General features: G+C 49.5%; 2 protein-coding genes across 4 annotated transcripts in view; one reads left to right on the top strand and one right to left on the bottom strand.

Annotated features, from left to right (window-relative positions):
• The window catches only part of SORD (sorbitol dehydrogenase), a 341031-nt gene that overhangs the window by 219366 nt on the left and 93930 nt on the right, over nucleotides 1-27735 (bottom strand). The window lies entirely within an intron of this gene.
• Nucleotides 8963-27735, top strand: part of CSNK1G1 (casein kinase 1 gamma 1) — a 108000-nt gene continuing 89227 nt past the window's right edge. For 2 of the 3 annotated variants that reach the window (XM_061447396.1, XM_061447395.1), the window contains exon 1: nucleotides 8963-9023. The gene's annotated coding sequence lies outside the window, so the exon portion shown is untranslated. The remainder of the gene's footprint in view (nucleotides 9024-27735) is intronic. The other variant, XM_061447398.1, reaches the window with a different exon arrangement.

Here is a 27735-nt window from a genome sequence, read left to right as displayed (position 1 = left end):
GGAGCTTCAGGTCCAGCCTGGAGCTACCAAATGGCTCCATCCCCATGTATGGGCTCTATGTCCGGTGTCCCTTCAGAAACAGCAACTTGCTCACTGAGGGCCTGGATTCCCCTCTGGCCCTGCCTGTCCATTGACGTGCCACCAGTCCCGTGGTGTGTTTCACCTGGGGACAGATCTTGCTGGGAACAAAAGCCCACGAAGAAGTGTCATTTTTCACAGAGCAGTTTTCTCCCACCCTGTTCCCTGTCAGTTCACCCTGAACCCACCGCAACTCACATGGGTGCAGAAATAAATGGTCCTGAACGCCGCAGGGCTTTCTGGGGTCCCGGCCGCACTGACATGTTCTTCACATGCTTTAGGCAGGCAGCAGACTGTTGGGAGTCAAGGCTTCATCCTTGCAAGCACCTGGGAAGGGAGCAATGTCCCTCTCTCAAAAGGCTCTGTTTTCAGTGGCACAGCTCACCGCACCCATTGCAGTCTGTCATGGCCGAGAGCAGTGTGCCTGCTCCCCTGTGTGCCACCCGCTGCCCAGGGCAGTGAAGGGCTGGCCGGTCAGGGGAGCTGAGATTGGGCAGGGGCCATGGCCCTGCAGCCTTCAGGAGGGACGAACGTGCCCTGCCTGGGAGGGACTGCGGTGATGATCAACAGACAAGAGGAAACGGCCTCAAGCTGCCCCAGGGCAGGTTTAGGGGTAGCTGAGGAACAATTCCTTCCCCAGAGGGTGCTCAGGCATTGGAACAGGCTGCCCAGGACAGGGCTGCAGGCACCGTCCCTGCAAGTGTTCACACAGCGTGGAGACGAGGCCTCAGTGCCGTGGGTTAGGGGTGGCCTTGGCAGTGCTGGGGAGCAGTTGGACTGGATGAGTTTAAAGGGCTTTTCCAACCCGGCTGATTCCATGGTTCCACGGCTCCACAGCTCCATAACTCTCAGACACGCTGCACAGACTCCCCAGAGGGAAACGCGACGGCGGGGCCCGAGCTGAGGGGACGAGCGCTGAGGGGGCGGTGCTTAGGAGGGGCGGGGCCCCGCCGACCCGACGCGTTCTCATTGGCTGGCGCTTGGCCAATAGAGTTTGCCCGGGGGTGGCGGTATTTCCCGCGCGGGCCGGCAGACGGGATGGTGCGGACGAGGGCGGAGCGCGGCGGCGGGTACCGCAAGGGTGCGGGAGCCGGGCGCGGGGTGGGCGGGCTGCGCTGCACCGCACCGCACCGAGCTGCGCCGCACCGAGCTGCACTGCACCGCACCGCACCGCACCGCACCGAGCTGCGCTGCACCGAGCTGCGCTGCACTGCACTGCACTGCACCGAGCTGCACTGAGCTGCGCAGGTGCCGCTCACCCCTCCGCTCTCCCCGCAGTGCTGGCAGCCCGGCCCCCCGGAAGGTGCTGGGATCCAGCAGCCTCAGCGCGGACCGTCGCTGACTGCTAACAGAGGTGAGAGCGGCGTGCGCCCCTCCATCCCTCCCCCCCGGCCTGTACTGGAGCTGACGGCCGCTCTCCCCGCAGGCAAAGGCCGCTGTGTGGTGGGGAACCCGGCGTGCGTGAGGCCTGTCCCCCCTTGGCAGAGAGGCATTGGCGAGTTCCTGCAACAGCTGCAGAAGGAGAACCGGGCACCCAACGGAGAGGTGGCAGGGAGCAACAGCCAGGGGCTGACTGCTAGAATGTAGGTGTCAGCTCTTGTCCCTCTGTCCGCAGCCTCCTGAAAACCGCTGGGGCATTGAGGAGTCTATTTCTCTCTCCAGCTTGGAAACAGCACCACAGATCTCCATATCCTGAAATTGGGATGCTCTTCCCTTTGCCTTCCTTTTCCCAAGCTAGCTTTGGTCCTCAACCAGTTTCTCCTCTAAAGTTGCCTGGAGCCAGCCAAAACCACTGCACTCCTGCCAGATCTGCAGGTCACCTGGAGCTCTGCTGGGGCTGGCAGAGGAGCACAAGTGCTGCACCACAGGGCTGAGGGGCAGAGAAGGGGTGCTCGGTGTGCCAGAGGCAAAACGCAATACAAATGGGGTTTGTACACTCGAGTTCTGGTGATTGGCTGCAGCTGGGCTCTTGGGACACATTGCTTGAGATTCATATTCACTTCCTTTAAACAAAGCAATTTAGAAAGCTGTCTGAAGCATGACAGAGCTAAGCCCACCTGCAGGGCAGCAGCAGCACAGACGCAGCTGATGCTCTGTGTTATTGCTTCAAAGGGTGCCCTGGCGCTGTCAGTGTGGTCTGTGGGGTGGCATTAAACAGCCAGATCCCTGGTGCTTTCAAATAAGGGAGAAGACAATGTGTCTGTCTGCCTGCAAGGGCTGTATTGAGGCTGTCAGCTCATCCTTGGATGAAACAGATGTCATGAGTCTTCCTCTGTGACTGCTTTGAAACTGCAATTGATTTTTGAAGGAGCTGAAAGTTGTCCGTGTGTCTCTTGACCTTTGTATGCTCCTTGAAATCCTGTTTCTAGTAAAGTCTGGTGAAAAGCAGCACCTGTCTCCACTGACCTCGTGGGGCTTTGCCAGAAATGGGTACAGTAATTTGTAGTTCAGAGAAATTCTCTGTGCTCAGACACTGCACACAGACCAGAGCGATGTGATACTCTGTGGCTGTCATCTCTGTTTCAGAAAGGCTTAGGAGACTGGAGGTGCCTTCTCTATGTCAGAAATTAAATTGCTCCACTGAACTGATGCTTCTGAGATTAACTTGTGGGCTGCACTACTGACTCAAAAGGTAGCTGTGTCTTACAAACACTCTATTCTCAATTGTCAAGGGTTTTTCTCTCAAATACAGATAATATTAAGCCACCTGAGGCTCCCCCGTGAGAGTTATTCCTGAATTGTCTTGAAGGAAAGCAAACCAAGACTTCTAAGCACACCCCACCTCAGAGAAACAAAGATGTGCACTGTAGTGCTGCACACCTTTCATCTCTGCTGTTTTTTGTTTGGCTGAGTGAGGACCGCGTGGTGATAACCCTGTCGAGAATGCACAGTGTCACTGTCTAAAACAACTGAGAGCTTCCCTGGGTGTTCTGGAGGAAGCAAGAGCTGGACTCGTTTCACTGCACAACTGGGGGGGTTGTTTCAGTCACATGGGTTGAAACTTGGGTGTGAAATGAGAATTAAGTTTGCAGGTTCCTGGAAGCAGTGTGGGACCTGCATGCAGCCTTCTGGGTCAAGAAGGATGCTTCAAGAATGTCCGAGGCTGAATCAGTGTACAGTGTTTTCTGCACTGAATTAGGCTCTCCCAGTTGAAAGGTCAGTGTGTGCTGCTTCATCTGGGCTTCCAGAGATTAGGATAAAGCAGCTTGTGTCAGTCTTAGAGTCTTGGTGTGCAGTCTGGAGCTAGTTAAAGTCAGTTAGCCTCCTAGAAAAGGAGCCTTTCAAACAAGAGCTGATCGAGTTCTGCTAATCCTTTTGAATTGATGATGCTTTTTACAGAGCCCAACCCCTGCCACCAGATCCTGCAGAAGATGGTGAATCCTCTGAAGAACAACAGATGTGATGTGACCCCGACCTTAATTATAAACTGCATCTCCTATGCTCAAGCTCAGTTTTGTACAGTTTATGGCTTACATTCAGCTGTTGTACAGAACTAAAAGTAGAAGTATGAGAGACTGCAAGAACATTGCAGTGAAATTAATATATACTTTTTGAAACTCAGCATTCAGTATAAGTTGCTGGTTTAGTTTTTATCTTGGTTTCGTTGAGTTCCTCAGAGATTCCTGCACATAGTGTAGCTTTTACGTCTTGATTGCCTCGTGCTTGTCAGAGACTTGCATGTTTGTGCCAGTTCTGGTTTTAGGAAGCAGATCCTTGGTTTTCTAATACACTGAAGCAGTCTAAAAATACATGTGTTTCCTGTCTTTAGTGAAGTAAAAATCTTCATGACAACCTCTTTGACCAACGATGGGAAAGCTGGATTTGAAAAGACGTCAATGAGCTGGACAGCTCTCACTTGCTGGGGTTTAGAGATGAAGGTTAATTAAATCAAACTGTGTTCAATCATCATAGAACTATGAATCCCAGGTTGAAAGGACCGCAAGGATCATCTGGGCCAACCTTTCTAGGGCAAAGAATGACCTAGACTGGATGTCCCAGCACCCTGTCCAGCCCAGTCTTAAAAGTGTCCAATGATGGGACACTTCCCTGGGGAGATTATTCCAGTGGCTCGTTTTTCTCACTGTGAAAAATGGGAACCCTCTTGTGTCCAGTTGGAATCTCCCCAGGAGGAATTTGTGTCCATCACCCCTTGTCTTTTCCATGGGATTCCTTGTAAAAAGGGAGTCTCCGTCTTCTTTGTAGCCGCCCTTTAAATACTGGAACATGGTGATAAGGTCTTCTCTGAGCTGCCTTTTCTTCAGGCTGAACAAGCACAAGTGATGGACTGTCCTCACACAGCTTCCTGGGTCTTGGATCATCAAGGATGCTGCAGAGGCTGGAGACAGGCTGAGGGAGCTGGGCTGGGCTACAAGAAACCTGGAGAGGGGCTTTGGGCAAGGGCCTGTAGGGCCAAGGGGGATTTTGATTTTTATGTTTTTTTACAAACCCAGCTGGAGCCGGAGCGTGTGATTGCCTCTGTGATGTGCATCTGCAATGTAATTTAGAACATAGAGAACAGGACAAGCAGAGATCTGCTCGCAAACGTAAGACCCAGCATTGACCAATTCATTAATCTCTTGGCCTCTGTATTTCCTCTGACTGTTGGTAGTCTAAGCTCTGACATTCAAATGACTTTTTCTACGTTTGTTTGTTAAAGAACTAAGTACCCAGAGCTGACAATAGATGTCAGCAGCACCTCCAGCAACCAAACGCCGGCTGTGCCAGAGCCAGAGCAACAATCTGCCTTCAAGTCTATTTTTTAGGTAAGGTGAGAATATAGAAGCACATGGATGAGGGGCTGAAACTGTTGCCATGTCCTGAGGCTCAGTGTTACCTCACCAGGTGTCCCCAGGAAAACAGCATCAGCACCATCAGCTGCTGTGTCACCAGCTGAATTGCTGTGGCTTGCTCAAAGCCAGTGCCAGAGGGGCAGTGAGGGGAACCTGCTCCTCACAATGCATGAAAGGTCCAGGAGCAGCTTCTGACCCGGGCTGGGGGCACCTGTACCTTTCCTGGGGGATGCTGGATGAACCGACACGGTGTCATTCATTGCTGGTCCCAGCTCCTTCAAGCCAACCCAGGCCAGCAGAAGCAAGGCTTCTCTGCTGGGAAAAGAGCTGGTTCCCCATGGAATGTCCAAAACGCCTCTTGTCCCTCGGTGCTGCCGCTTGGACTGAGCTGCTGTCAGACAGGCAGAAATGTTGGGGTAGGAAGGGTGAAAAGGGGAAGGGATGGCTTGGGGGCAAAGCTCGCAAGGGGGACATGGGGGGGGGGGGGGGGGGGAAGTGCGGGGTCTTAACTGCTGGCACAACTGGATTTGTGTTTCCACAGGCATTCTTGGGTGCTCCAAAAGCAACTGCAGAGTGAGCACAAACGGGGTGTTTAGGAGGGGAGATCATGTGTTTAGAAAATAAGAAATCCTAAGGGTATAATATAGATTCATAGAATCCCAGACTGTTTTGGGTTGAAGGGACTTTAAAGCTCATCCAGTTCCAACTGCTGCCACGGGCAGGGACACCTTCCACTAGAGCAGCTTGCTCCAAGCCCCTGTGTCCAACCTGGCTTGAACACTGCCAGGGATGGGGCAGCCACAGCTTCTCTGGGCACCCTGTGCCAGCGCCTCAGCACCCTCCCAGGGAAGAGCTTCTGCCTAAGAGCTCATCTCAGTCTCCCCTCTGGCAGGTTAAAGCCATTCCCCTTGGCCTGTCCCTACATCCCTTGTCCCAAGCCCCTCTCCAGGTTTCCTGGAGCCCCTTCAGGCACTGGAGCTGCTCTAAAGTCTCCCCTTCAGGAGCCTTCTCTTCTCCAGGCTGCCCCAGCCCAGCTCTCTCAGCCTGGCTCCAGAGCAGAGCTGCTCCAGCCCTCGCAGCATCTCCATGGCCTCCTCTGGACTTGCTCCAACAGCTCCATGTCCTTCTTGTGCTGTGACACCCAGGGCAGGGCACACTGCTCCAGGTGGAGCCTCAGGAAAGTGGAGCAGAGGAGGAGACTATGTTGAATTTTGAGTCTTAGGGGGCAGAATTATCTTTGAGCAAGAGGAAGTGATGGGACAGATCTTTTCCCACCCGCAGCGTCTGAAGCTTTTCCCTCTTCCAGTAATATGGAGTAATCACAAGCTGCTGCTGCTCCAGAGCATGTTCAAGCTTTTCCCAGCAGAGCCCTTCTCCCCTTGTGCCTGAAGCCAGGCAGACTGCACATTCCTGGGGGATCTCTCTGGGCTGGGTGGAAGGATCTCCTCCTGCTCCCGCCCCAGGGCCGTGCAGGGGGCAGATATCCCTGTGTGGGGACGCAAGACGGAGCGGTGGGAAAGGGTTGGGAGCTGCCGGGCTGCTGCCCTCTCAGCCCACAGAGGGAAATCCAGCGCGAGACCTCGGGGACCTCCTCACTGCACGTGCTGTGTCCAGTTACCATCACTGGCTCTTTCAGTTCCCACTCCTTGAAATGAAGTCTCCCTGCTTTGGATGATGCAATTTTAAGTTCAGGTACTGTGTGCTGATGTTAAGAGAGGTGCACAGGATGCCCTCTTGCACAGTTAATTTTGATGAATGCCAAGTGTGCCCATGTATATTCATGCTCTGGGGTGAATGATTAACAGGAGGTATTTCCATCAAGATCCTGACACCTTCTCATTCTATGTGGTTGCTCCTCTGCTTTCACTCTCCTACCAAAAAATGCTCTTTTAATTATGTTTTTCTCTGTGACTTTGTGGTTTTTTTTATCTCTTTGCATACTCACAGCATCACCCCAGAGGACACGAGGCCTCTTTGCGCTTGTGTCCTGCAGGATCCCTCCTGCCCATGCTGCTTGTGTCAGGGTTGTGCCGCCCTGTGCCTGATCCTGAACAGGAGCCTCATTGTCCTTCCCGATGTCCCGGACAAAGCGGTATTGTCCTTCCCACAGCTCCAGCCCGGCACCCTGCGGCATCGAGCCGGTTCATCCCAACAGGAGACGCCGCAGGGCTTTCAGGAATGATAGCAGGACATTTCCCCTCTGTTCATAACTCAGGAATCGGTCCAGCTCCCACCTGGCTTACTTGAGGATGAGGAGGTGAGCATCGGCTGGGAAAACCTCCCGTGGGACCGGCCCAACCTAACTGAAAGGTTTTTTTTCATCTGCGTGCTCCTTTTGCTCCATACGTCTTTCAACATGGGGGCCTGTCTTGTGGTAGACTCCCAAGGGATTATCACAGGGCTAACGAGAATCTGCATGTTTAATATGACTGACCTAAAGAATGGCTTGGACTGAAATTCATAGAACCACAGAATCCCAGCCTGGTTTGTGCTAGAAAAGACCTTAAAGCTCATCCAGTCCCAACCCCTGCCACAGGCAGGGACCCCTTCCACTAGAGCAGCTTGCTCCAAGCCCCTGTGTCCAGCCTGGCCTTGAACACTGCCAGCGATGGGGCAGCCACAGCTTCTCTGGGCACCCTGTGCCAGCGCCTCAGCACCCTCACAGGGAAGAAATGTTTGATGATAAACAGTTTTTCAGGATTAAGATTTCTTGGGAGCTCCCAAATGGTTCAGAGCAGAAACTGGGAAAATTCAGGTGGCAGTGGGGTTTCTACTGAAGGACACAGCATATTTCAAACCACAAAGAGGGACATGGCTGCCCTGAGCCCTCTGCATCCTGCTTCAGAGTAACACCACAAGCTGCTTCCATGAATTTGTACCATTTTCTCCTTATGGCACTTAAAAAATGGGGGCTCTGAGTCTGAGTGTTGCAAAAGCACTTCTTCCCTCTTCCTTTTCATCCATGGTGAGGTCATGCTAATAGTGTTCTTCCTCTTTCCATGACTAAGATCCCAAAGAAACAAGAAGGGCAAAACAAGCTCATCCCAGAGGAGAGCTTGGGATCACAGAATCAGCCAGGTTGGAAAAACCCTTTAAGCTCATCCAGTCCACCTGTTCCCCAGCACTGCCAAGACCACCCCTAACCCATGGCATTGAGGCCTCATCTCCGCAGTGTGTGAACATTTGCAGGGACAGGGACTCCACCATCAGGGTGGGCTTTGAGGTGGCTGAATTAAGACAGTCTACTTTAGATATCAATAGGGAGTTCAAAGGTGCAATGTGGTACGTGAGCCGGCAGACTGCCCAGGTGTGGTAAAAGGAGAGTACACAAAAAAAAATACGGGGAAGTTTTACTAAAACTGAGCTTTTTTCCCCCACTCAATTACTGCACCAGGGGAAATTTTACAAGCCTGCCTCGGGAATTTGGGATACTGAGGAAAAGCGATCATTTGAACATGTACACTGTGGATCCAAGCAAGAGGTCCCGGTGGCTTTCCAGAAGTAACCCGTGAATCGTTTGTGGTCGGGGCAACGTGAGACACGTTTCCAGCTCCCGAGGGGGGGACACCTCAGGTGTTTGTGACCAGGGAATATCGCTCTTGTTTTCCCACCCAACACGCCCCTTTACAGACACCTCCCGCGGGTGCTGCGGGCGGAGGCGAGCGGGAGCCGCGCTTCCTCCATCGCTGGGGTTGATGTTTGTGGTTTATCGCCCCCCTCTGGGTGTTTAATCCCCTTTCACAGCCCGTTTTTCCCCTCTCACGGATGCGGCGCCTTTGCGCGGGAGGCCGAGCGCCAGCAGCGGCCCCGCTCCGCTCCCCCGGCCCCGCTCCGCTCCCCGCAGCGGCCGCGCTACTTCCGCCTAGCAACGCAACGCGGTTGCTAGGGCGAACCTGCCGCCGCGGCGCCCCGGAAGCGGTTGTGGGTGGCGCGGGCGCGCTGCTTCCATAGGGCGGTGCTCGGCGAAGGGCGGGGTAAGGGGTTGAGCGCTTCCGGGTCGGGGCCCTCCCCGTCGAGCGCGGCGGAGGGAGGAGCCGCGGCGGGGCGCGGGGAGAGCAGCGGCGGGGCCCAGCCCGGCCCGGCCCGCCTCGCCTCGCCTGCCGAGCCCAGCGCCGCCCAGCCCAGCGCCGCCCAGCCCAGCGCCGCCGGACACAGGTACGGGCGCGGGGGGCCCCGGGGCCGCTGCTGCAGCTGGGCCTGGGTGGTGGCGGGGCGGTCGCTGCGCCCCGCGGCCGGGCCGCTTGTAGGGGCCGCGCCGCCCGCGGTGGCGGGGGAGGCTCCGCTGAGCTCGGAGCCGCGGGGCGGCCGCGGGTCTCCTGGGGCTCTCTCGGCTCCAGCCGGGCGGAGGCCGGGCACGGAGCGGCCGGGGGGCCGCAGGGGATTCCGTAGCTCTCCTGAGGAGCGCTGAGGGGGTCCGGCCGTTGGTGGAGCTGAGCTCCGGGGGTCCCTGTTCGTGTGTAAGGGAACCGGCCCGGTGAGAGGTGCAGTGACCTCACAATGGTTGCTCACGGGCGGCTTTCCCCGGGTGTTGTGGGCTGTGAGCTCGGTCACAAAGGGGGGACGTGGAAGGGGTGGCCTGGACACCCGCCCGCCGCGGGCTGTGGGTCAGTCCGCAGCTGGAGCAGGGCACTGCCAAGGAGGGGGCTGGAGGCAGCCTGGGGACTTTTCTTCTGAAGCTGATCGTGTTCTCAGGTGCGAGGGAAACAAAGCACTCCCTGGGAGTGTATTTATAGCTTCTTTGTGTGAAGAAGTTGTACATCCCCCCTGTATATGAAAAACGTGTGAGTGCTGTTTGGTGTTGTATGAAACTTTAAGGGTTGGGCTTCATCGCCTTGTCCAAGCTGCTTGTGAGGCTTCATCTTCCTTCCATGTACTGTGCTGATGCTGGCCATCCTTTTCAGCCTCTCAACAGTGACTTTTCAGTTGGTAGGAAGCGTTGTGTACTGCGGCCGAGCTCATGGTCAATCTTCAGTCCACGCTGCCTCCTGTTCCCGGATTCATGGCAGGTTTTCCCTTCCCTGTTACGGTGTGTCGCTGTGTTCAGGTCCCACTGTCCTAGGTGTGATCTCAGACCTGGTTATTTTTTTTTTTATCAGTGAGCTAATGCTTGTGTGTAACCGGCCTGTGCTGCCACTCCCCATGCACTCAGGACTTGCCTTTGCCTCCTCTCAGCTCCCTCCCCCTGGCTTGATTTACCTCAATAAACCATCTCAACCCCTAGTCTAGTGCTCTGGGGGTAACTTGGTGCCTGTCAGCCTGCCGGGAGAGGATGATGGGTGAACTGGGAAGCAGGAGCCTTGTTGCTGTTGAGAAGCTATTCCCAAATATCAGCAGCACTTTCACAGGTGTATTCCAAAAAGTATAAAGAGCACCTTTGAGCCCCGAGTCTGGGGAAGTTGCTCTCTTAATGCTGCAGGAGCCACGGAGGATTCCTCACTGCTTGCCAGTTGTTGAAGTTTTGGAAGTGTTGCCCAAGTGAAACGTTACTGATAGGAGAATTTGAAGTTTATCATGTTGCTGTTGTAGTGAGATGCATGGAGTGGTTGTCTCCATGTGAAGCCGGGCTGACACTGCAGCTCTTTGAGCCAGGGATGAGCTGGAGATGCTGCCAGTCCGTGTGTAGGGAATGTGAGCGCTGGTGGGGGGGTGACCAGATCAGAAAGTAATTTCAGTCTCATGGTGTGTAGAAAAAACAGTAATTCCTAGTGAAAGCCCCCAATGTACTTTGAGAGCATGGAGGGTGGTGGTGCAGACTGGCCAGGCAGTCTGTTCTCACACTGCAGGTCCTGCTGGCGGTGCGCTGCTTCAGCTGCAACTGCAGCCTTTGGGCAAAAATGCTGCCGACTCCAGTGAAACTGCAGACTGTCCCCTTGCTAAAACCGGGCTTTACGCTTACACTGTGCAGAAGTACGTAGGTGCAAGTCTTTCTTCAAACATCGTCTGCCCTGAAATTGTTTTTTCTGGACACAGCCAAGTGTCCTTCTGGCTCCGCCTTTGTTTCTTAAGAGCTGTTGGGCTGTGGGGAAGGCAAGGTGCAGCTCTCTGCTTTACCCTGCTGCGCTGTAGCAGCTTATTTGCACAGAATCATTAGTGTTGGAAGGGCACCCTGGAGATCATCCGGTCCAACGCCCTGCCAAGGCAGGGCCACACAGACCAGGTCACACAGGAGCATGTCCAGGTGGGTTTGGGATGTCTCCAGAGATAGAGACTGCACAGCCCCCCTGGGCAGCCTGTGCCAGGGCTCTGCCACTCCGTGACGGAAAGAAGTTCTTTCTTGTGTGGAGGTGAAACTTGTTTGTGTTTTAGTTCATGGCCATTGCTACTAGTCCTGTCACTGGGCACCCCTGGAAAGTGTCTGGCATCATCCTCCTGGCACCTGCGTTTGAGGTATTGATCTGCATTGATGAGATCCTCTCTTAGTCTGCTCTTCTCTAGACTAACCAGGCCCAGCTCTGGCAATCTGTCCTGCTCTTGCTGGCATAGGCCAATTTGGGCTTCTTGTTGTCTTCTGCTATACTCCGGCCACAGTGGTGGACTGTACATACCTCTCTGTGTTTGTGTCTCTCCTTCGGTGCTTTCAGAAAGCACTCACCCTACAGCTTCTTATTTTCAGACCACACACACCAGCCTTGGCAGTTGCTCTTTTCCAAGTTCTCTGTTGATCTCTTCTGCACATGTGTTTGCTTAAAGCTAACCTGATTCCCACTGACCAAAGCAGGGAACAGAATGGCAGGGGAGGGCTTTCTGTGCTGCAGGTAATGTCTTTGTGCTGGGCTCCTTCACGTCTGAGGGAGCTTGGTGGCCCACGGGCCACAGCAACAAGCTAAAACCCAGTGTCTCACTTGGATTAAAGAGCCTTCCAGTTTGTAGTACTGTTTCTTGCGAAGTCTGAAGCCCACAACCTTGCCTCAGTCCAGTCCATCTATCTGGCTGTTCCGCAGGAGTTTTTATGCTGCTCCAGTTTTCTGTATTGACAACAGTTTGACTTCCTACAGCAAAGCTGCTGATGGAAAATGTTCTGGTGGGAGTGCTCGAGCAGGGAGGTTCACAGAACACCGTTGCGAGGGGAGCTGGGTGAGATCGAGTGCAGCCTTGTCCATGGACGCTTCCTACCTTCCTTACACCCAGATTTGCTCCTTTTTGTGTTTTTTAAACTAATTTCCAGCTCTTCAGAAGCAATTGGCTGCTGTGTCTTTCAGGTTAACAGATTAAATTCTGTATAATGCCCTAAAAAGTGCTACCAGATGAGACCAGGAATCCACCTGACCCTGATCCTGCTTGCTAGGAGCTGCAGCAGATGTCTGAGTAGGGGAGTACACAAATACAGCAGATCTGATCAGGGGAAATGATGCTTTCTTCTTCTCTCTCCTATAGTTTATGCCCCCTCCTGAGCTGGGTGTTTGAATTTAGCAACCTTCACGCTTCTTTTCCATGGGTTTGTCCTCTCGCTTGGAGCCATCTTGATGTTCATTGCCTTGTAGAGAGAGACACAAAGCTGGCCACTGAGTGTGTAGGCTACATATTGCATGGCCTGCACGTGAGGGAGAGACAGAAAAGAATGGGGGTGTCCAAAAAAAGCCCAGAAAGAAATAAATGACTTCTTTGCTTTCTCCGTAACATTCACAGTTTTAGCAAACTATATTTTTCTGGTGGTCTTTTGGCTGGGATGAATTGGCCTTGTCTGTTGAGACTTCCCTTTCCAGATCTCTTTTCCTTGCTCTTTGTGTCACTGCCAGCTCTGCTCCACCTCCTCGAGATGGGTGTTAGCAGGACGGGTGGCACACATGGCTGGCGGCAGAGGTGCTGCTCAGATCAGAAGGGGGTGTTTATGGTGTTGTGCCTCTTCAGAAAACACTGGGAGCTGTGGATTTGTGTTTTATTTATGTTATTGTCTCTGATTACAGACGTTCTGCCCATTCCATAGTGATCAAAGCACCATGGAGCTCATTTTTTTGTGGAATACTCTGCTGCAGCCCTGGTGTCCTGTTTCCCAGTGCTGGCTCGAGATCAGTCTGTCATATTTTTTGTCAAGTTGAAGTTAGGGTGGTTGTTCCTGATGTGCTGTGCTTTGAATTGTGTCACCCACTCATATCACGAGATTTTACTGCAATTTCTTAGAGTCATTGCTCTTACTTACTGATCATGTTGAATTATTCACAGTAACAAATGTTGGCATCTTCGTACTGCCTTCTCTTGCACAGCTTGGTGTAGCAGAGCAGAGTCCTTTGGCCAGTCCCCTCCACTACAAAATTGACCAGTGGTGCTTTTCTTCCTCTTCCTTTACCCTTTTTTAACCAGTTATTTTATATATGTGAGGGATTTTTCTTTTTATCCTAGAGTTTTGTTCTCCAAAGAGCTTTGAAGTATCTTGTCATGCAGTATATTTGTTTGGGTTTTATTTTCAGTTAACTGTCTGCTGCCTTTTCCTTATTCACACACTGTCTCCTGCAAAAGAAGGAAGGAAAAAAAATAGACAACAACCTCTAACTGACTCCTGAGACATGACTTCATTTTGTAAAATATAATTAGCCCTGCATCCATTTAGATGGTTCTTTAGGACAGTTTTGATGTGCCCGGCCTGGCTGCCTGGTTTGTGGTTGCTCAGATGGCCCTGAATGGTTCCAGTGAAAGCTGGAAGAAAGGGTCTTTCAGGTACCCTCGTGCAGCTTCAACCAAGAAACTCTGCAGAGATCTCCCCATCTTCCTCCTGTGTGATTCTGTATGGCAGGGGAAGTTGTTGCTGGCACCTTGTCTTCTGAGCGGTCCTCTGCCTCCCAAAGCCTTATTCGCTGGGCTTCCCTTCCTGGAGGCAAGGAGGGAGAGTGGAGATGGCCAAGCTCAGCACAGTGTGTGTCAAAACCAGTTTTAACTGCTGGGAGACATTGTCTTGATTATTGAACCCAGTAAGAAATCATGTGACTTTTTAATATCTCTTTTTTATTTTTTTATATATACATATATATATAAAAGAGTCTTACAAAATTTTATTTCATTTCCTTCTTGGACACTCAGCCTCACTGTGTTGACTGGGTTGGATTCTTGGCTTCTATAACTTTTATGGCATGGTGAGATCACATGGTGGGGGCTCATCTCAATACTCCATCCTCCATTCAAGATAAAGGCAAGAACTGCTGCTTCCAGTGCCTAAAGGGGCTGCAGGAAACCTGGAGAGGGGCTTTGGACAAGGGCCTGTAGGACAGGCCAAGGGGAATGGCTTTAACCTGCCAGAGGGGAGACTGAGATGAGCTCTTAGGCAGAAGCTCTTCCCTGTGAGGGTGCTGAGGCGCTGGCACAGGGTGCCCAGAGAAGCTGTGGCTGCCCCATCGCTGGCAGTGTTCAAGGCCAGGTTGGACACAGGGGCTTGGAGCAAGCTGCTCTAGTGGAAGGGGTCCCTGCCCGTGGCTGGGATTCGGAACTGTACCAGTCTGGGATTCTATGTAGAGGTGAAATGTCAGACTTACATGCTGACTTCACCACTATATTCCTTACTAAATCACCTTAGACTTTTGTGGTTTTTTTGTGTTTTTTTTTTTGTTGTTGTTGTTTTTTTGTTGTTTTTGTTTTTTGGGTTTTTTAGTACTGTGAAGAGGCATTATTTGAACTTGTAAAATACAATTTATTTCTTTTGAAATTTTGTTTTTCCTTTTTTCTCCCCCTTTTTTTTTCATCTCCTGAGGCACTGCCTGCCTTTTTAAAGACCACTTATTTCTAGAAGTTGGTAAAACCACTGGTGAAACACAATCAGTGTGGGAGTACCACCATTTTCTCATGGCTTTTCATACATTATTCCTTCTTTTAAGATCTGTTTAGAGCACCTCATCTTCCAAACGTATAGGTGCCGCTTACCAAAGCAGAAGATTCCGACAGGTTTGCTTGTCTGTGAGCAAATCTCTTCTGGGTAACAATTTAATAGCTTGAGGAGTTGACAGCAGTTCCACCCTGAAGATTAGCCTGACAGTTTCTGCTTTGTGCAAAACAATTGAATACCTTGGATTTACTCCTTCTGGCATTTAATATGGCAATTGGGGATCCTCGGTGGTGAGATGGGAAAACCGTTCTCCTGTCTGCCTCTGCTCTCCTCCATTATTTAATTTTCTTTTCTACCTTATGCTTATGTTCCAGTATTCCTTTAGGCTTGGAACAGTGTGGCTGTTTACTAAGAAGTGAGAGTTTCATTGCAGTCCTGAATCTGCTGTGGTTTCCTCTTCCCAAAGCAGTTGTGTTTCTGTAGGCTTCCAGGAGGAGCTGGCCATATTGCACATGGTGCTTTAGATGAGGCCACATCATTTATTCAGTATCCTGAGTGGTAGCTTTTCTATATACGTGTCCTAATGTCTGTTGGTACAGCATTGTGAGTTCATGCATTCCATGATGATGCTGAGAGAGCTGTGGAGTACTGGCTTCCTTTAGAGGTGTTTCCAACGTGCAAGCAACCACTGTACTTCAGTGCTGAAGTTAGTGAATTTCTAGAAGAACCCTGATTGAACTCTGAAGACAACCAGTCTGGAGTGTGTGTGTCTTCAAGGTACTTGTTTTACATTGCAAAATATGGTCGCTTCCATCTTGGCCTTTGCTCGGTAGCTCAGTTAATGATTGAGCTCCTCTAATGTAGCAGAAAATCTCGGGTGCTGGTGAGGTTGGAACCTGCATCTATGCATTTGATTTTCTTTGTTGCACCTGTAGTGAGGGCAATATCATGCTTGTAGAAATAACATGCCAAACTCGGTGTTCCTTTGCCAGCTGTAGCATGTTCATTTGTGGGTTTAAGTCAGAGGATGGATTTGGACACATTCATTTTGCTTCCTTCACATTAATAGAGAGCACTCTACACGAAAAAACATGAAGGAAATCTGTCTGCATCTGTCTAGTATTCATATCAAAGAGGGGCATTGAAACTGAGTTACTCTTTATCTTGGATAAAGTTCTTTAGGTGGGTTTCTGAAGAGTAGCAATTTTAAGCATCTCAAACTTTCTGGGTCTTCAAGGTTTCATCACTTGTGACTCAAAATTCTGTGTAGCTCTGACTTCTTAAAAGTCTGTTAAACAAATGAGAGGAATCCTTGTAAAATACAGCTTGTAATATTGTTCCCTCAACGGTGCCAGTTCTGATTGGAGCAAGTCCAGAAGAGGCCATGGAGATGCTGCGAGGGCTGGAGCAGCTCTGCTCTGGAGCCAGGCTGAGAGAGCTGGGCTGGGTCAGCCTGGAGAAGAGAAGGCTCCTGAAGGGGAGACCCGAAAGCAGCTCCAGTGCCTAAAGGGGCTGCAGGAAAGCTGGAGAGAGGCTTGGGACAAGGGCCTGTAACGACAGGCCAAGGGGAATGGCTTTAAGCTGCCCGAAGGGAGACTGAGATGAGCTCTTAGGCAGAAGCTCTTCCCTGTGAGGGTGCTGAGGCGCTGGCACAGGGTGCCCAGAGAAGCTGTGGCTGCCCCATCCCTGGCAGTGTTCAAGGCCAGGTTGGACACAGGAGCTGGGAGCAAGCTGCTCTAGTGGAAGGGGTCCCTGCCCGTGGCAGGGGTTGGGACTGGAGGAGTTTTAAGGTCCCTTCAACCCAAAGCATGCTATGATTCTATGATTATTCACCTCTTCTCAAGTTTGGTACAAGCTGCTTAATTGGAAGTCTTGTAGAAACCCTGTTTTCTGGCTGTCCTTAGGTATCTTGTAACTGTCTTCCTCTGTAATGTCCAAGTCTGGTTTCTACAACGTGTTTTTATTTCCTAGATTTCAACAGAACAAGTCTCAACGAACAAATTAAACCTAAGAACCTGCAACATCTTATTCTAATGAAGCAGAGACCACATACTTTGTAGTTGTCTCATTTAGAGTCCAAGTTAGACTTCAAAGGTCTCACCTTTAGGAGGTTCATGAAGACTTGTTCTTGCTGTTGCTTTTTGGCAGGGCTGCAGTAGCAGGTAACAACGCTCTTGTTTGCCCTGGGAGGGAGGGCTGGGGGCAGCATGTGCTTTAAGTAGCTTCTTAGGTAGAAATAAACCCTTCCACAATACCTGCTCTGTGTGTATCCACTGAGTAGTGAGGTTCTTCCTCATCCTGAAAAACGTTCTCCCTGTGTTGGCAGTTCTGTCTTGCTTGCCATGGACTTCATCAGTTGGCGGAGCATCAGTGCCAGGTTAGGTGATTTGGAGGCCTTGGAGTTCACTCTGCAGCTGAGATCAGGCCCATAGCCACTTCACCATCTGATATTGCTTCCCAGCTGTCCTCTGTTTGGAAAGGTTTTGGCAGGTTTCTAGTTCTGAAAAAGCTCAGTGAGGTGTTGGCAGCACTCAGGCTTCAGTTTTACTGGTGATAGATGCAACACCACTGATGGTAAATCAGAGTTAGGTTGTGCTCTGCTTCTGTGAGAAGAATCTCTCCACCAAGATTGATGTTATTCAGTGGTTAAGATCCAAAATTGGTATTAGGCTCCAAACCAACACGCAGACCTTTGGTTTTGTCGGGATTTACTGGATACAGCTCTGGTACTTGTGTTTTTGTCAGTCCTAAATGTTAGTAGTCACTGTGCATGCCAGAGTTGCCTTCACTTGTCAGGATCTAGGATGGGGAGCTGGTGTTTTGGAGCCTCTTGTTCTTTCTGGTTTCTACAGAAAACAGAGTGCTTCAGCGTTAAGGAGACAACAGGATTGAAGGCAGGGGGTTGGGTGTAACTTGTTGGCTGCTGTGGGGATGCTCAGGGTTTTGGCTTGGAGGATCCAGGCTGGGGGGGCTCAAGGGTCTCGTCATCCTCCAGCTGGAGATGCTGCTGGACAGGTCTGGATGAAAGAGCAGCTGCATCTGACCATCAACTGTTCAGGCAGCCCTTTGTGTTACCATCCATTTGCAGAGGCTTGAGGGGATGGAGCATGGCTTCCATCTGTCTTGTGGGGCCACGTGCTCAATATCTAGTTTAAGAATCTTTCTGCTTCTCTGGATGTGGTGCAGTCTTCTTGGTAATCCTGGTTTTGGTGGTGTGATTGAACTACCATTCTTGTTTGGGTTTTTCGCACCAAACCAGGTTCTTCAGCGTCTCTGAGGGCAAGCAGGGCTGAGGCAGAGAGTGGAGATATTCCCCAGCAGTGTCTTGAAACCAGATTCTTTAACTTTTGTTTTTCTGTGGGTGGATTCTGTTGAACACTTGCAGCTATCCCAGATGTGAAGCCACAGTCTAGCGCTGTGGTCCTATGGGCTCATAGCTGACACTGATCCTAACACCCAACCCAGCTCAAGAACCTGAGTCATCACTGTCTTTTTGGGTTGGCAAATTATTAAACGCTTTACAAAGCTGTTCCCTGTGACATCTTTTGGTAACCCGGGGCTTGTCTTCACAAACTGTTCAATCAGCCTCTGCTAACATTTACAAGAGCTTGCAGTAATTCCCTCTGTTCTCGTTGATCCGCTCTTCTGTGGCGTGTTAGGACTGTAGTGTGAGGCGTGTTAGAGTAGGAAATATGCTTGCTAAGGAGGTGTTCTAAAATACATTTGTGCTGAAACCCCATCTGTTAAATCTTCTTGAGCTTCTCTTAATGCTGCTGACGTTGAGCGTAGTAATAGTTTATACCTCTCCAGTAGCCTTACAACGGTATCGCAGGGTCCTGGTTCTAGTGTTGGCTGGTATTCACATACATATCCTCTTTGAGGAATTGAGATCATGCTCCCCATTAATAGCTTTGAGATCATTTGCAATTAAATGGAGTCAAGTCTTCCAAGGGATTTACTCTTGGAACCAGTGCTCAGCACCAGTATCGGAGCTACCCATAACTAACACACTTGCCTGAGGCACAGGTGGCTAAATTTAGTCTTCTAGCAAGCTTGCTCTGACCTTGTGTTACAAGGACTTCTCCTTGTGCCTATAGCAAAACGTAAAGGCTGCTTTTCTGTGGTTGACAGAGCTCTGAGGCTTGGTGACGCCAGAAAGCTTTTTGCGTTGGATCATTGGCTGCCGCTTCCAGTGCCGCTGCCGGCAGTGCTTAACTCTATGCCTGAATGCAGTTCAAAAGGCCTACAAAGCCATCCTCACTGGGAGCTGTTACAGCTTCAAAGACAACAGATGTGACTTGGTGCGCAGAGCAGATTACTTGGTAATGAACATTTCTAATTGACAGCTACACTGAAGATTAAGGATTGAAGGTGGAAGTCGAATCGAAGTGGCTTTGTTACAGATGCAGTTTCCTAACTGTGAATGGTAATGTCTGCCTTTGAGGCAGCATTAAGTTTATCTGTGCAAAATAGCACTTTATTCCAGCTTCTGGAAGAAGTTTTTGGTGTGTGTGAGGTGGTGCACAGAGGTAGATGGTTCTGGCATCTGCTTTATTGCATGTGTTTGCTTCCTTGTGTGAAGTGAGACTTGTCCTCCGTGTTCAACTGTAGCAGCTTTTTGTTAAGGCTGCTGCTAATTAAATACATAATTCACCCTATGAGTGTAATGAAGGTGCCTTCCATGTGTAATCAGACTTCTGGAGCTCTTCTGCCACCCTCAAAAAGTGCCCAACTTCTCTGAAGTTGGTAGCACGCTGCCGGCTGGGTTGGAGAAGTTGTTGCTGGGAAGTCAAACAGGATTTTCAAGGGTCTAGTGTGCTTGCTGATGTTCAGGATGCAGTGGGGGCTTGTGAAAGAAACTCTTGCAGGTGAGTGGGCAAACCCTGTATTGTTTGCCATGGAAGTGGCTTGGGACTGTCGGGATTTGTCTCCCTTTGGCATTGACTTAGTTGTCATTAGCACGCTGGTTTCTTGGTTGCTACAGGTAGTAGGCGTTGTTTTATTTTTTGGAGGGCTGAAGTATGAATTTAATTAAGGACCAGGGTCACTGGGTAATATGCAGAGTGAACTTCAGTGGAGGTGTGTGTGACTGTATCTGTTGCGTTGTGTGCTTCTGGTGGTGGCATCTTCAGCACAGCAGAGTTGGAAGCATGCAGAGCAGGCAGCTGAGTTCAAAGCAGGAGAGCAGTTGCCCATGCTGGGGGGAGTAAAATGTCCGGGACTGTCAGGATTGGAAGGGTTTCTCTAAAAAGTAGGCAGCAAACTTCTGGATTATGTTGTTCTAGGAGTTTGTGGAAGCTGATGGCTTAGATGCGTTCAAAATCCTGGCTCAGCATGTCTGGAAAATGAACGCTGGTAGGACTGGGCAGTTGTGTCCATGCCAACATCTACAATCCAGTACAGCATACTGCGGCTCATGTGCTTCAAGGTGGGATGGATATCTGAAACCATGCAGGTAATAAAATTAGAAATAAGGGATAAACAAAGTAATTGAACATGAAGTTCTTGGTCCCTTTAAAAGGGAAAAATTCTTGAAATTCCACCTTTTTTGTGCAGGAAGTGGGAGGAGGTGATCATAATGCTTCCCTTCAGCTTTCCTAGTGTGGGCTCGTGACCAGCAGGCAGCCAGGCGTTCCTTGCTGGCAGTGATGGGCTGTTGACCCAGAACGGGGCAGGGACACGATGAGGGAAGCATGCATCTATTAATGTCCTACTCTGCCTTGTACTAACTACATGGAGTACATACAACGATGACTGCAGCGCTTTGCTGCTACTGTTTTGCTTGTGTTCATGTCATGGCTCACCAATTTGGATTGCTTTTTAGTTTCTTAGCTTGCTGATCTGTGCCTGCTAAAATCTAGTTTTAATCAGCAATTGGACTGTTAAACCAGTAGCCTTTTAGTATGGTTGAGGAGCTGTTCATGTAGTTTTGTACCTAGACATGAAACCTGGTGTCTCAATACCTTTCCTGGTATTGAAACCTTCTGTTGTGGAGCATTAAAAGCTTGTGAGGCTGTGGTGGTAACTGCTGTGCCCGAAAGGGGAGGTTTTGGTTCTGCCTTTCCCATACACTGCTGCTGGTGCTCGTCAAACCTGTTCCTGAGCTGCCTTAGCTCTCAAACCTGGCACAAAGCTCTCCAAGGATCACTGGGTTGGTTTTCTTGTGTTGCTATAATGAGTTAGACTTGTTCACAAATGGGTCCGATAAGCACATGCAGGGGAGAAACAAGCAGAAAATCTTGCTGGGGGTTGCTGCAGCTCTTTGGTTGCCCCATCTCATGGAGAACATGCTTGGGTTTTCCTTCAAAGATCCTGTTTCATCCTGGTACCAGTTCTAGACTGCAAATGTCTTCCCAGCTTTTGGGCCACATGTGGGTTGTTGATCTGTCCTAAATGGGGTTTGCACCTGGAAGAGGAGAGTCAGAAGGGATAACCAGGAGCTGCAAAGAACCTGAAGCCTACAAAAACTCTTGAGGAGCAGCAGAGGCCTTGATGAATGGAGGTTAGTAGACTTTTCTCTGGAAGAGTCACCTCCTCTTTGGAGGGCCAGTGGTGTCACCTGAGTGCATGAGAAGCTTCCTGAACCTGTCAGGTGAGGGTCTCAGATATCTGCATTTGGCTTCCTAGCTTGTGCTTAAGCTTGAGGAGGAGCATCAGCTGAGCAGGCTGTTCTAAAGAGCATTACATTACAAGTCTGTTAATGATTCAGTAAACCAGTGTAGTAAGTGGGGGAACGTAGAGCAAATCGTCCTTGTTGCAGCAGGTGGGAGAGGCAAGTGCTGTAGCAGATCTTGTGACTTTCTTCTTCAAAAGCATATGAAGAGCCAACAGCAGCTCATCCTCAGCTGTGAATCAAAAGGATCTGCAAGAAAACTCCTTGGACTAAATAGGATTTCTCTATTTATTTTTTTTAAATATGGCTGTATGAAGGTGCATGTTGGGATTCACACTGGGAATGTGGACTCTGCCGTGTCGAAGAAGATAAATGCCATTTGGGACAACTTCTTTTACTCTTAGGGCTTTTTTTCCCCAGAGGGACTGGGAGTGGAAACATTTCTTGTGCAGACGCTAGAAGAATGTCAACTGTGTGACTCATGGAACCCAGAAAGGGAACCTGAGAAAAGAAGAGGCAGAAAAAATGCAAACTATGAGCCCAGTGCACTGTGATAATAGTAATCATGCAGCGTGTGAACCAGGTAGTGTGTGTGTTAGAGGAAGATGTAAAGTGAGAGAGGCACTTAAGACAGATTGCAATCAGAGTGTTCCTTAAAGCCTCTTTCGATAAGATAGTGAGAGTTCAAAATCCCACTTTTAAATATTTATGGTACCTCAGTGTTTGATGGAGGTGGATGCTCCCTTTCCGTGGTCCTCTCTCAACTCACAGCAGCCAGGCTGGTACTTGGTGCTCTCTTGTTGGGTAACCCCCGCTCTTGTTTCAGGTGGAGCCAAATAGGAAGGAAACTCTCTTCCTTTGCTGTGAGGAAAAACTAAGAGCAAAAAGCAGATGTTTCATGTGAAGATGGGTGGTGGTTTTCCCAGAGCCACACACTACCTTTCTTCAGGCTGCTGCTTTCTTGCACCGTGTCTGCAGCTGCTGGGGGAGAAGAATGTTAAATCATCTGGAATTGCAAAGTAAAATACTCCCAGGGTGGGCTTTCCCAGTTTGAGTTTCAAGCTTTGGAGGCTGTATCCAACAGATCAGGGTTTCAGGAGTGGAGGTGAGCACTGGAAGGATGAAATATAGTTACCTTCATGAGCATCCTCAACACGGCCATGACATCTCTGTGTGCTCAGGCTGAGATGTTGTTCATGTAATAATGAATGATTCTTTGCTTCTGGAAACACGTAGTCTAGTTCCATGTTGGGATTATCACAACTGGGTATAACATAAGTAACCTTATATAATGATATATAATTTAGAGTAAGCAGGTCTCTGTTCCTGATGAGCCAAAGGATTTAAAGAATTTCACGTTGTGATACATGTGTCATGAGTAGACTCTTACCTGAACTTGCCCGCATGCGTTCCCTAAATTCTGTAGTCTCCTTGTCTTATTTGAGGCACTGTCCTGGTCCCTTTCATCACAAAAACCAGTTCTGAAGGCGTCAGTGGTCTGCTGATAACGAAAGGTGGGCTTCCTGTTCCTCATTAGAAGTGGATTTCAGCAGCTCTTTGGGAATGTGCAACACACACACACCGAGATCAGAGTCGGGCATCCCACTGGATAACTCAAGAAATATTTGCTGCCTTCTTTTTGTAAAGGCAGGACTGAGAGCTAGACCTTCTTGCAGCAGTCCCTTGCTATGTTTGAAATGTGTGAGCTACTCATGAGTCAAAGGAGCTGAGTGAGAGATATCAAATGGGTTTTTCAAGCAGCAGTATTTTTAGGTTTTGGGTTTTTTTACCTGGGTGTCAGACAATAACTACTGTTCTGAGCAGTGCCCAATACAGTGCTACAGTAAAAGCTGTCTCTCTAGTTGAGCACAATGAATGTAGAAGTCAGCTTTGGGGTGTATTCAGGGAGGAATTCACAAATTACTGAGTTCAAGGAGGAGCTTTGTTTCAAGGCTGCACTTGTGAAGGCATTTAGCTTTGTGTCCAGCTCGCTGCCAGGCATTGAGCAGACTTAGTTTTGATGAAAGGACAGCAAAATCTAACCAACAAGGTATGATTTTTCCTGGTTCGACACTGATGCTTTCCCTGTTTTGAGGGCAAGCAGCCTTAATGTGGAGTTTGGGACCTTTCTGCTTTGCTGCTGCTCTGCTGTCACTAGACATAGGTTTCAATATCTATTGGTAATTGGGAAATAGTATTAAAGAATATATATTCCAGCTAGTCAGCACATAATGATGCTTGTTTAGTCTGTTAGCCTCTTGCTCTTTCCCTTCTGACAAGAAGGCTTGTTCGGCCTGGAGAAGAGAAGGCTCCTGAAGGGGAGCCCTTAGAGCAGCTCCAGTGCCTAAAGGGGCTGCAGGAAACCTGAAGAGGGGCTTGGGACAAGGGCCTGTAGGAACAGGCCAAGGGGAATGGCTTTAACCTGCCCGAGGGGAGACTGAGCTGAGCTCTTAGGCAGAAGCTCTTCCCTGGGAGGGTGCTGAGGCGCTGACACAGGGTGCCCAGAGAAGCTGTGGCTGCCCCAACCCTGGCAGTGTTCAAGGGCAGGTTGGACATGGGCTTGGAGCAAGCTGCTCTAGTGGAAGGGGTCCCTGCCTGTGGCAGGGGTTGGAGCTGGATAAGCTTTAAAGTCCCTTCAACCCAAACCTGGCTGGGATTCGAAGAAGGGGTTATTTCTATTTAGCTGACATCAAAGGGTCAGCAGTGTGTTAGGTCAAGTCAACAAAGTCATCACTGGTAGATGTGGGAGGATGGTCCACTATTGCTGTGAGACTCAGGAGCAATCAGATGGAACTCACAGCAGGTGGGTTTAGAAGCAGGAGGATGGTGTTTTTCAGGCAGCAAATAGTAGACACGTTGAACTAGCCATGGCCTATTCTGCCTACAAAACTTTTGGGTGAATTCATAGAGGATCTAGGCATGCTCATGCAGAGGCTGCACTGATTGTTCCTGAACACCCAGAAGCCCAAACTTATGTGGGGAGGCCCAGAAATAAAAGCCTGCATGGAAACATGCATTGAGAAGTTACAAATGCTTGCTCTCTTCTTTGCTCTTTTAAGTGTTGCGGGTTTTCTTTTACTAGCTCTGGCTAAAGGTCTCTGTGAAACAAGAACAAAATACTGAGCTGTGGAGCAGAATTGATGAACCTGGTGTTTATGCTGAGATTGTTTGATGCCCTCTAAGAGGGATTGGAAGCCTTTTTCTGGACAAGGCTTTAGAAGGTTTATGTATTTGATTTGGAACAGAAATAGATTTAAAGCGTTACGCTGGAGTTGTCTGGCAGCATTGAGGTTTCCTGAACAGGCTTTCTGGCAGAGCAGAAGTGGTCTACAAAGACCTGTTTTTTTCCATATGGACATGGAATGCTTAGGTTGAAAATGTGCTCACCTGAACGTACTCTGATCCAGGACTGACAGGGTGCTCTTCAAACAAGGCACTTGCTTCTGGAGAACTTCACATTCTGTGCCCTGATGTGCAGTGTTCTTGTTGGAGCTGGATGTGAGTGCTGGAGCATTGTGTTTGCTCTTGAGGTTTTTTTGTTCCATCATCTAATGCCATTGGGAGACATCTTACCTTTCTGGCCATGCTGGACAGTGTAAATACTTTGGAGTAGGGCAGTGTCCGTTAGGTTGGCATTTTAATCTTGTTCCCATGCTTTAATTTGGTAAGAGTATAAACGTGTGTAAAAGCATTACCCAAAGTTTTGTGTTGCTAACTGGTGATAAAATAACAATGAGCTGAAGTACAAAAGATCCCAAAACTGACCATGTACCAGCTTCCTGAAAGAACAAATAAGAAAGGGGGTCATAGAGTCATGCTCCCTGCTGCAGCAGAGACAATGTCCTCCAGGAGTTGAAAAGTGTTTGTGGTATACCCCAGACTTTTCAAGCACTGCACTTGGAAATCACATCTCTTGGCTCAGGCTAGCACGGATTTCCCCAGCCCTTGGAGGAGATGAAAGACCTGGTTGTGTACTCTTAAGATAGAATATCATCTCTTCCCGAGCTGCCTTCAGGGATGTTAGTTTTTACCCTGAAACTGAAACGAGTTCTCATACTTTGCTTTGAAAACTAGTGGGGGAAAACATCCAGCAATGCTTAAAGCTTCTAGTGTAGCCAGGTTCTCTCTCGCTGGCAGCTGGAAGAGGGTTTGGGGGTCTGTTGGACATACCAGCCAATGTGATGGTGTTTCTCTGAATATCGTGGCCTTTGAGGGCTGAACAGAAACGCTGCTTGTGGACTGCTGAGAAGGTTGGGCTTTGCTGCGGTTATGTCGAGCGTCGCAGAGGAGCATGTCTTGAATACAGGAGTATGGGACCCATGCCCAGCTCCACTCCCCCAGTGCTCCTTATCCTTCTGGTTTTGGCATTCTGTAAAGTAAATAACTTTTCTTCCTGAAGCAAGCTGCCCACCAGGAAGCGGAGCATCCCCTTCCAAGGATTCTGTGTGGCTGTTCAAAGCCAAGATCTATTGAGTTCAAACTGAAGTGTGTGTCTCTGAGCCTAAGGCCATCAAGGAGGTGTCACAGGAAATGGGTTCGGTGCCTGGAGGTGCTAATTAAACACCAAAAAGCTTAATTATCTGTCAAAAGTGGGAAGGGTCCCTCTTGCTGTTCCTGGTTTCAGATTGCCTCTTTCACTGTCATTCTGCTGTCTGTGGCTGTTCTTTCAGCTGCCTTCCCTTCACCAAGGGGTATGATCCCTGCATAGTGTTAGGCTTTGGGCAGCGAGGCTCTCTGGCAAAGGAAAGACTGGAGCTTGTTACCATGATAAACTTGTGCTCCAACCAGGTTTTCCACATATTCTTCATCTTAACCATTGCTTTTTGTTGTTGCAAGAGGTGGCTTTGTTTCATACCATTCTTGGTTCCTGGCTTCTCCGGTAGGTTTAATGTGTGCTGCAGTCAGGAGCTGAAGCCTGTTGTTACTTTGGGCTCCTCTGTGCTTTCCTTGAGCCCTCTTGGTACCAGGCAGGATTTCTGGTGAGCCCATTGCCATGGGGGTGTGGCAGAGGGAAGGATGGGAGCTGAGCTCTCCCTTCTGAACTGTGGGTGCTCTGAAGATGCTGGAGTTCTTTCTCTGTGAACATGGAAGGAGTCATGTTTGCTGTGCTGCAGCCAGAAGATGTGTTGGTAAATGTCTTGTGTGAGGTGGTGATGTTTTTGTCACAGGTGCTGCTGGTAGGAAGCAGCAGAGGGTGACCAGCAGAGGGGGGTTCTCATTTTCTACTTTGCCTCCTCCATACCATGCCTGTCCTCTTGTTCTTCAAGCAGAGCCTGAGTGATATTTAACCCCTGGTTTGAGCCTGAACCTCAGGCTAGCATGGGATGATTTACCTTCTTTTATTCCTAGAATAAATCGTTGTACTGTGGAGCAGGTTATAAATTGTCTTTGGTTTAGCTTCCTTGTTTGGAGATGTCACTTTTTATTAAAGGTCAGTATTTATGTAAAGAAACTGAGGCAGTTTCTGGCCAATGAACTCGGTTTGGAATTTTTATGCACAACTTCTGGGTTTTCTTTCTAAGTTTAACTGGGATGTGTTTGAAGTAGCAAAAGAGCAAACTTCCAGGCCTAAAGAGTGTTCAGTATTTCAGTCTGTGGACTGTCATGTTAATGGGATGCTCCTGCTCTTTGCCCAAGAGTGCTTTTATGGTTGCAATGTCAAGTAACTAAACAAAGCAGCAATTCCTCTTTCCCTGTGAATATAGGCACTTATGTTTTCCCTTTCTTGTAGGGCTTCATTTAGGACAAGTTTGGCTGGTTCTTCCTTGCTGCAGCCTGTGACCCGGCCAAATAACTTGGGAGAACCTTAACATCAAATAGAACAACAGCTCACCTTAAATGCTTTGCAGTAAGCTTAATATTGGGGATATATTCAACTACCCAATGCCTTTTCATGGGTGTCACTGGTGGTGTGCTCCTCACGCCAGTGGTTGGCTTCGTTCAGGAGCTGGTGGTGGGTAATTGTAGATGAGGATTAGTTAATGACAGCTCTCGTGAGTTCATGGAGATGTTTGAAGTCTCCTACGATGCCATTGAGCAATCCTCCTGTCTTGTTGAGGATGGAACTCATAAATGACATTGAGAGAATGTGTATGTGACCTGGACTGGACTAATAACAAGCTTATGAAAGTACAGGGCAGAGGTAGAGCAAATTCCTGTGTGCTGCAGTCAAAGTGGCGTCTGTTGGCAGCGCGGTGATGGTGAGTTTGGTCTGGCCTCCACTTGATGCTGGAGAAGGCAAATATCTCTCCAGCGCAGGTTTTCCTTCTGCTGTGGCCAGGGTAAAGAAGGCCCATTTGTCTCCTGTGTGCTTGCAGAACGAGCAGTTTGAGAGGTTAGTGTGGACCTGCCCTTGCTGTAACAGTCAGGGAAATAAGGACAGAAGTGGCCCAGGTTTGGAATGCCCCTTCAGCACTGGGGAGCCTGGCTGCAAAGCCTGTGTCAGAGCGTCATCTGTAAGGGAGTCTTACCATCATGTTTCAGTGTGTGGCAAGAACCTGTCTTCT

This window comes from Pezoporus flaviventris, unplaced genomic scaffold, assembly GCF_033815535.1.
Source record: "Pezoporus flaviventris isolate CSIRO_AGI_PZ_B2104156 unplaced genomic scaffold, CSIRO_AGI_Pfla_v1 ptg000006l, whole genome shotgun sequence".
Taxonomy (NCBI): domain Eukaryota; kingdom Metazoa; phylum Chordata; class Aves; order Psittaciformes; family Psittacidae; genus Pezoporus; species Pezoporus flaviventris.
The sequence above is the reverse complement of the archived record's forward strand: the minus strand, read 5'-3'. Positions and strand labels throughout refer to the sequence as shown.